The sequence below is a fragment of the Neolamprologus brichardi genome, chromosome 18 (assembly GCF_056152115.1).
Source record: "Neolamprologus brichardi isolate AB-2024 chromosome 18, ASM5615211v1, whole genome shotgun sequence".
Classification (NCBI taxonomy): domain Eukaryota; kingdom Metazoa; phylum Chordata; class Actinopteri; order Cichliformes; family Cichlidae; genus Neolamprologus; species Neolamprologus brichardi.
The window spans coordinates 25,869,543-25,877,825 of record NC_142121.1 but is presented as its reverse complement, the minus strand read 5'-3'; the positions used below and the strand labels follow the sequence as shown (position 1 = coordinate 25,877,825).

Sequence of the window (8,283 nt, the reverse complement as noted above, 5' to 3'; positions counted from 1 at the left end):
GGTTTGCCATCGTTTTTATAATATCATGTACTGCTACTTCGGGATTCCCACTTTACGAGCAGCTTTTGAAAGCACCATCTTGACCCAATCGCGACAAAGCAGAAAGCTGCGTTGTGGCTGAAGCGACCAATCGGCGCTCGTTCTGTGGAGTAAGCGGACTCTGGGTGCTTGCCTACCTTGATGTGTCGAGCTCCTGTTTACTACAACAAAGAAACCGTCGCTTAATCGCCAAAAACATTAGTAACAGCGCTGGAATAACGTTGTTGTCGTCAGCGGAGGAGGCGAGGTACTTCGTTTCTTCGTATCCCGCGGAGATTTCGCCCGGGAAAACTATCATTTGTGGACTGATTGAGGACTGGTCGGTGAGTGTTATCCCCGTGTATCCTGGACCGCCCGCAGGATTTGGGTTTCCTGCATGCGAGCAAAATGTGAGGTTTTTCTTTATTACGTGTCATCAGCTCTCTTTGTACTGTTGACTGGTTGCACAAGTTTACGTAACAGTACCACAATTTAAACTTATAGTCATTGCTGTAGTTCAGTCGTGTGATAAAGTTTCCTCTGTTACTCCGCGGTGCAGTGACATCTCAGGGTGCATGAATTCACCTGAGTGTCCACGTCTTGCCATCTCACCTCCTTTGACATCATCGCAGAGCGCTCAGATGGAAAGAGTGACACAGATGATATCTGTGTTGCCTGTCTGTGTGTGACAGAGGGAGAGATTAGTGTAGGTCATTAAATGAGTACATGTACATGGTTGAAATGACAATAAAAGCCTCTTCACTTGACTTGACTTGACTTGAGTGATCGACATTTATATTAACGCAGTAGGTAATTGTTTCAAAATTCTATATATAACCCCCAACTTTGAAAACAGCCCAATAAAAATGCTGTTTTTATAGCGAATTTTAGGTGTCAGTTAGATTAATCCATCTCGTTAAAGTAACACCGCTTTTCCTCGCTGCACTCTGATTTATCTGTGTTTCCACACCTTGGCTTTTATTAAGCTGGATAAGGTGACAAGGACATGGAAGATGGAGACCAGATGGTGGGAGGGGAGGAGAGAAAAGAAGGGTAGATGATGGAGGGTGAGAGGAGAGTGAAGGAGAGAGGAGAAGGCCCTGGAAACTTGACAAGACAAGAGTGCAAGGACACGTGTGCCTGGTGCAGTGTGTCTGCATATGGCTTTCTAACAAGTAATGGGCAAAAGTGTTGGTGTGGAAAGATGGTCGGTGGATTGTGCTTGTTGATGGATGACCTGTCTAAATAGGGGAGGGTGGGGGCTTGCGGAGGAGAGGAGGGAAGATATAGAGATGAAGCAGAAGGAGGAGACAGAGCTTTGTAAGAGTGACAGGGGGTCATTTATCTGCCTGTTGGATCTCACCAGCTGGTCACTACAGGAGATCAGACTGTTTACCAGCATTTTCCTTCACTAACTTCTTCCCTTCTGTTTCCTTTTCATCTCATATCCTCAATCCCCATCTCCTGCACTTTTCTGCTGTTCTTGCCACAGTTTCCTGTCTCCTGCCTGTTGTCCTATTCTGCTGATTGAATTATGGACACTTGAGCTGTTTACACTTTAATTTAATGGCCCAAACACTCAAACTGACATTGTAGCTGCTACGTCATTCATTCATCTATCTATCTATCTATCTATCTATCTATCTATCTATCTATCTATCTATCTATCTATCTATCTGTCTATTAGGGGTGCAACAATACTCGTATCGATATTGAACCGTTCGATACAGTGCTTTCGGTTCGGTACGCATATGTATGAACAATACAAAACTTTTAATTTATTTTATCAACTTTCCTTCTGACGATGCTGTCTGTGTTGAGCACTCAGTGGATCTGTGCTCGACAGTGCAGTCTAGGCGGAGTTGTTGAACGCAGATTCACTGAGCGCAGGGCAAGCTAGCAAGACAGAAGTTAAGCTCTCCTTGCAACATGGCAAATTGAACCTCCCCCACCCTCATTCAGATCTGGCCTTTGGAACTATCTTGGTTTTCATGTCATGGACAAAAGTAAAACAGTATGTCAGATGTGCCACGCAATGCTCAATTGGTGGGAACTAGTGCGTTAGCGCAGTTAGCTTGTTAACGTTTTGACGCTGTCCAGCCCCACGCACGGGGCGATCCGCGGTAACTTGTTAATGGAGATTTGCCGCGTTGTGGCGTTAATGACATTTTAACGAGATTAACGCTGACAGCACTAGTGGGAACACAACGAATATGACTGCACATTTACTCCGACACACATCATCCTAGTGCAAAGACAAGTGGAAGCTGACAAAAACAACCAGCACGCATGCTACAAACTTTACCCGAGTCATTTAGACAGCCGCACATGATTCTCCTTATGGGGACCTGATATGTATGCTGCTGACAATATAGCCAAGAAGAAGCGTATAGTATAGCTTTTAATTTTGAAAGAGCCATTTCTCTGTAATAAACTCTTTTCCAAAGATGAGTGATTTCTCGATCAGATAGATTTATTTTTTTTATTATTTTGTTGTTTCAGCAACATTAAATTTAAAAACTGTCCTTTTGAGTTAAAATATATATTTATAATTTTAATAAATGATAAATTAAAAAGGCATGAACATTTTTTTGTATCGAAAATATATCGAACCGTGTCACCAAAGTATCGAACCGAACCGTGAATTTTGTGTATCGTTGCACCCCTAGTTTTTAGATGTACTTTTCTATCATGCAGGCTGATATATACCATCGATCTTATTCTAGCGTTCGCTAGCGAGATCACCATTTAACCTCACATTCACACTTTCAACCATATGAGAATCTCCAGGCTTCACTTGCACAAATCTAGAGATCGGTCGGTGATTCTCCAGTTGTTAAGGAAAATGTGTATTCCCCAACCGGTTGGTGAGTGATTTCTGGATGAAATCAGTTGCAGAAGTGGTTGCTAGCAAATTTCTGCGGTCTACTGTAGTTTGCTTGGAAGATGCAGACTTGTCTGCAAACACTTGGCAACTACTCACTGAACAGTGGAGGACCTCGGTAAAAGTGTGGCACAACTTTTACTTTGAAGGAAATTTGTTTTCCAATTCTGTTCAGTTCAATTCAGTTTTTTTTTGACTTTCTAAAGTATAGTAGTAAGTATAAAATGGGCTTTAATAAAAAGAAGTATGAACAAAAGTGTACTTAAACTGTTTCCTGGTGCTTTCAGCTATCAGGTGATTTTACTTGTTTACATCTGCACTTTAAATTCTTCTTAATGCAACCTAATCCTGTACTTCCTATACATTTTTCTCTTCTCCTTTGCTCATTCAGCTCTCTTACTTTTAATCTGTTTTTGTTTTTTATTTTCTGTTTTATTTCCTGCTTTTCTCCTGGCTCAAAAAAGCTCCTTTTTATCCATCTAGAGGGACTAATAAGCTGTGTTATGAGTCAGTGTAAGGAAAGAGGCAGATGGGATTCAGCTTGTAGGCCTGATAAGGATTTTTTTTAGCTTGGCTGTTTCTCATCACTCCCTGTCTTTGGTGTTTAAGCGGAACAGATAGTGTCTAGCATTATGGATGTAGTGGTAAAAAGCACCCAGATTGAGATAGTGAAAGTTCACTGTGAATCAAGATGTCAGAGTTGTCCCTTACTGACGGGTGACTTTCTCTAACTCATAAAAGCAACAACAGCCTTATTGCTCATTAATTAATCAACGTCTTGGTCACAGAAGCAAATATTAAATCTGATTTTAGCTCATTTCTTTCGACAGTTGTTGAACATATTGCTCATCTGTATTCTGCACAGCTCCCAATGTGTCACTGTGCTCATTATTCGGTGAGACACAAGGCGATTTGGTGACAAGCTAGACAACATTTTGTAGTCAGTATGAGCGGCTTTCCATCAGCCATCATTATTTTTAATTACTTTGTTTCTCCGCCTCTCCCACTGAGGTTGTTTTGTACCACAGAAAGCAGGCTCTGACAGGAAGCAGACTCAAAGATGTGAACCTGTGAAGTCTCAAATTAAACTAAATCAAGGTTGAAAATAGATCACAGGACATAGCACAGAAAGTTGCGGCTCTAATGGAGAGAGTCATGTTTTGGCAAACATAAGCAAGCGGTAAAAACTACGTGTTTTGAAATAATCTTTAACCTGCCTTTCTATGTACTGTTCCATGAACAAAATGTTGTATTTCTAATTGTACTTAAATGTCACATGTCCAAACTAAAAAGTTGGCTTGTTCGCAGTGAATTATGTTATATTTTGAAGTCTCTAGTTTGGTATTTTGGCTATCAAAACCAACCGGATGCAGAGTGCACATCTTTCCCTAGCAACAGATGGTTACCAGACCTCTAGGTCTGTGTATCTGCGGCCTAAGCGAAACAGGAAGGAATAGTGTTACTTGGGTAACTCTAAACTGCTCAAAAAAATAAGGGAATAGTCAATCATCACAGTATAACACTAAAGCAAGTTTAACTTCAGGAATGCCAAACTAGCCAATTTGGGCAAGAAAAGGATGACTCCCTAAAAGGGACTGATTTTGTAGGTGGTGACCACAGATTATTGCGCTCTGTCCCACCTGTTTTTTCTCCAGTTTTGCTTTTAGATAGTTTCCTTGTCACTTTGGTAGTGTAGCCTCAACGAGGAAATAAAATAAGTAGAAAGTAATGCTTGGCATTTTGTGATATAAATAGATAATTTAGACATGTCTTTTTAGTTGATAAGAGATCAATGAATTGGGTGATCTGTTATGACACAACCTAGCCAATCAGCAGAGAGCTCCCAGCGACCCTTGCTGTTGACCTTGATCACGTTACTTCCTGCAGTCGCAGTTGTGTTCGGGTTTGTACAGTGCTTTGGGTTCGTTAAATAGTGTGTTACTTAAGCACATTTGCTATATAGGTTACTGTTCAGAACTTTGCCCTGCTTAGCAGTGAGTAAGAAAAAGTCACTCAGCTAACTTCGTTATTCATGTTTTAAATAGTGTGACGGAAAAGTTCCCTAGCCGCTAAGCTAACAGCTGCCTCATGCTCAGAGTGTGTGGGGGGGCAAAATGGCTAGGAACTGTGATTGTTTTACTTTAAAAGTAAATTAGTTCTATGAATCCAACATGCTGCTTTAGTTAAGTTGGAGTATGTGTGTTCTCAGTGTTCCTAGTGCTTACGATTTTGGTCTGGTTATAGCTTCTTTACTCTTCTTAATTATTTGTAATGAGGGTTAAAGTAGCATGTTATGGATACCTTAGACATTATTAAACATGGGCATAGCTTCTGTGTTGAAAAAACAAATGATACCATGGTGTAAGTTCCCAAAAAAAATAAACTTAAAATAAAACAATCGAGCTAAAGGCCACCAGAAAGGCTGTCTGACCCGACCTCTTTAAAGTGTGTCATGGTCATGCCATGTTTCAAAAAGGCTCATCTGTGGTGTGAAACTGCACGCACATTGGCCAACAAGCTTTCGCTTACAAATCATAGCCAACCAATGTGGTTTCAACCATATCTGCCCTTCCTCCGAACCTTTTTTTGTGTTTTTTGCAACCAAGATAATGATGGAGGAAACGCTCAACTACAGGCATTAAAAGATGACTTCAAAAACCGGTGAATGGCATCACAGTAGCTACTTCCATCTTTTATACTGTCTGTGGATGGTACCAGCAGCCCGTTTGTGCTGCACTGGTAGCACAGATGTTCCTGGATGGCACGTCCATGCGTGCTGCCAGAAAAGCGTTTGCTGTTACTCCCTGAACCGTCTCAGGAGTGTTGAGGTGATACCAGGAGATGACTGTTGCACAAGGACATCTAGACAGTACCCTAGAAGGGCATCAATCTAGCAGCAGGACTGGTATCTGCTCCTGCAGAATGACCTCCAATAGTTACTTTTGGTTTTATGAGCAAACTAACTGAAACAGACTGGATGAGGGCCAGATGACCTTTAATGGGACCTCTGGTCACAGCTCAGCACCATGCAGCTTGCTTGGCATTGCTACCAGAAAGGCTGGTTTGTCACTAGTGCTGTTTTTGTCACGAGCAAGTTCACACTGAGCACATGACAGACATTAAGGACACTGGAGATGCAGTGGGGAAGGTTATGCTACGTACAACACTATAAATTACTCATGCAGCATGAGTAGTTTGGCAGTGGGTCAGTGATGATCTGGAGAGGTGTATCCATAGAGGGTCACAAAGACCACTCATTAGCCAATAGTACATTGACTGAAGTCCTCAGACCCACTGTCAGACCTTACACTGGTGTGGAAGGCCCTGGATTCCAGCTGGTCCAGAATGATGCTAACTTCAAGTGGTCATGGTGTGTAAGCAGTCATTCCCCAGACCCAATCCAACTAAAAACCTCTCGGACACTGAATCAGCGCATGCAACGTTACCAAATTGTGCCACACACTGTCCTGGAGTTCACTGGGAGGAAATCCTCTAATTCCCAGATTCACTGTCTCATCAGGAGCATGCCGAGACATTGTTGGGAAGCACGTGGAGGCCATGCAGACTAATGAGTCACATTATTGCAAAAGCTGGATCAGCCTTCAGTTTTTAGCTTTGACTTTTGACGTGATTTCGAAGGGTTGGCGATTTTAATTTAACAGCTGACCGCTTGTTACACTGTTAAAATTTTCAACTTGAATATTTCATTCATCAAGTTCAGATGTGCGATTTATGTGTTCATTTTTCTGCCAGGGAGCTTTCTGCTTGGCTAATTCATAGCTGTTAAGAGTCCTAATAGTATTTTGAACCTTTTATCTCTGCCTGTCTTTGGACGGCAATGTAAATATGTGCCTTTTTTACCCTGCCAGATGGAGAGGGAATAGATTTATATTCAGCAGCCTTTTGTTAAGTCACTCTTGGATTGCTGAGCTTACAAAAATGCTTACACACAGACACACAAGCCTATACTTTAACACACAGACATCACTCAAGTAAAAATCTGCACTCTCATGCAGGGCTGCACTCTAAAGTCAATGACATTAACCGCTGCAGCGAGAAGCAGAAAGGAAGATGGTGTGTTCCTCCTGCCCTTGGCATGTGCTTAGTGTTTAAATGCAGTAGTGTGTATGCACATTCACCTGTGTGTTTGTTCCTGTCTATGTGTGTGTGTGTGTGTGTTTGTGGGTGGTATTTTGTGTCGCTAAAGTACTTGTGACTCACAGAGGCCATTACAGTGACAGGGTAACTCCAGTAATGGTGCACTTTATAGTCATATTGGCAGATTTCCTCCTTGTATGGGAATGTCAGGGATGCAGTCACAGTGCCTTATTTTCCTAAAACCATTGCGTGCATCTTTACCACAAACTGCACCTTAGTTGAATCACCAGTTTATCAGGATGCACGCAGTCGATGCTTCTTGTCATTTTATTGTCATTTTGGGTGATTTGTGTCTGTTTCAGGGAGTTTGCTGCAATAAGTGGTCAACACACAGCCCTGACGAGCCGCCCGTAATTTCAGAGTCCTTGGGAAGAAAACAGGGAAACTTGCAGTCATTAGTGCTGTGACAAATACCTGGGTTTTCAGTTAATGCCCGCTCTTCGTAAACCCTGTCATTTTAGCTCATTTCACCTCATCATGCCCTGTCTTGTCACGCATCATTTGGCTTCCTGTCGCTTACAATCATCTTGTCTGACATCTTGTCTGATCTGATTGAAAGTTTGCTCCATCTTGCGGTTTCTTGAGAGCCAAGAGGGCTGTGTGGAGGAGAGTAGCGGTGCGCTCATTTACATATAAATGACGACAGCGTCTGAGATTCTGTCCCCCTGCTTATTTGTCATTTTAAGGCGATTTAGTGTCCGTGAGGTTTGCCAGTGTGTGTTTCTGCTCAGGATAAACGTTTCCTTGTGTTGTTGTGTGTGTATGTGTCAGCTGAGCATCGGTTTGCATCGGTGCGAGGACAATCGGCTCTGGATCATTTGCCTCATGCTTTTGTCTGACTGTGATTTCATGTCTTCCACGGGACTATCTGATGGCTTTTTTTTTAGGAGGATAAAATCAATTTACTCATCCTGGAATGTGAAGAAGGCATGTGATTGTTTTGTCTAGAGCCCCAAAACATCAGATAGCTGTGAAGAAAATGAAATGGAAAGAAAATCTAGAGGGCCTACTTACTAATGTTGGCTTCAATGACAGGTGATATTTTGTTTTACTAAAAAAGGAAACTAATGTATTTCCTGTCAGAGCCTTTCTTTAAAATCCTGGAAGGGTTCTCACATGTCATCTGTGAGTGGTGTTGTAACTGGAACGCTCGCTGGCTTTGCCAACTATTTTCTTTATAAAGTAAAAATAGACCAGACAGAATCATAAGGCCCAGTTACAAC

General features: G+C 42.0%; 1 protein-coding gene across 2 annotated transcripts in view; it reads left to right on the top strand.

The window, feature by feature from the left end:
- The first annotated feature begins 148 nt into the window (after window positions 1–148).
- The window catches only part of spsb4a (splA/ryanodine receptor domain and SOCS box containing 4a), an 87,488-nt gene continuing 79,353 nt past the window's right edge, over window positions 149–8,283 (top strand). The window contains exon 1 of one of the 2 annotated variants that reach the window (XM_087832256.1): window positions 149–362. The gene's annotated coding sequence lies outside the window, so the exon portion shown is untranslated. Of the gene's footprint in view, window positions 429–8,283 lie in introns of both variants that reach the window. The other variant, XM_087832257.1, reaches the window with a different exon arrangement.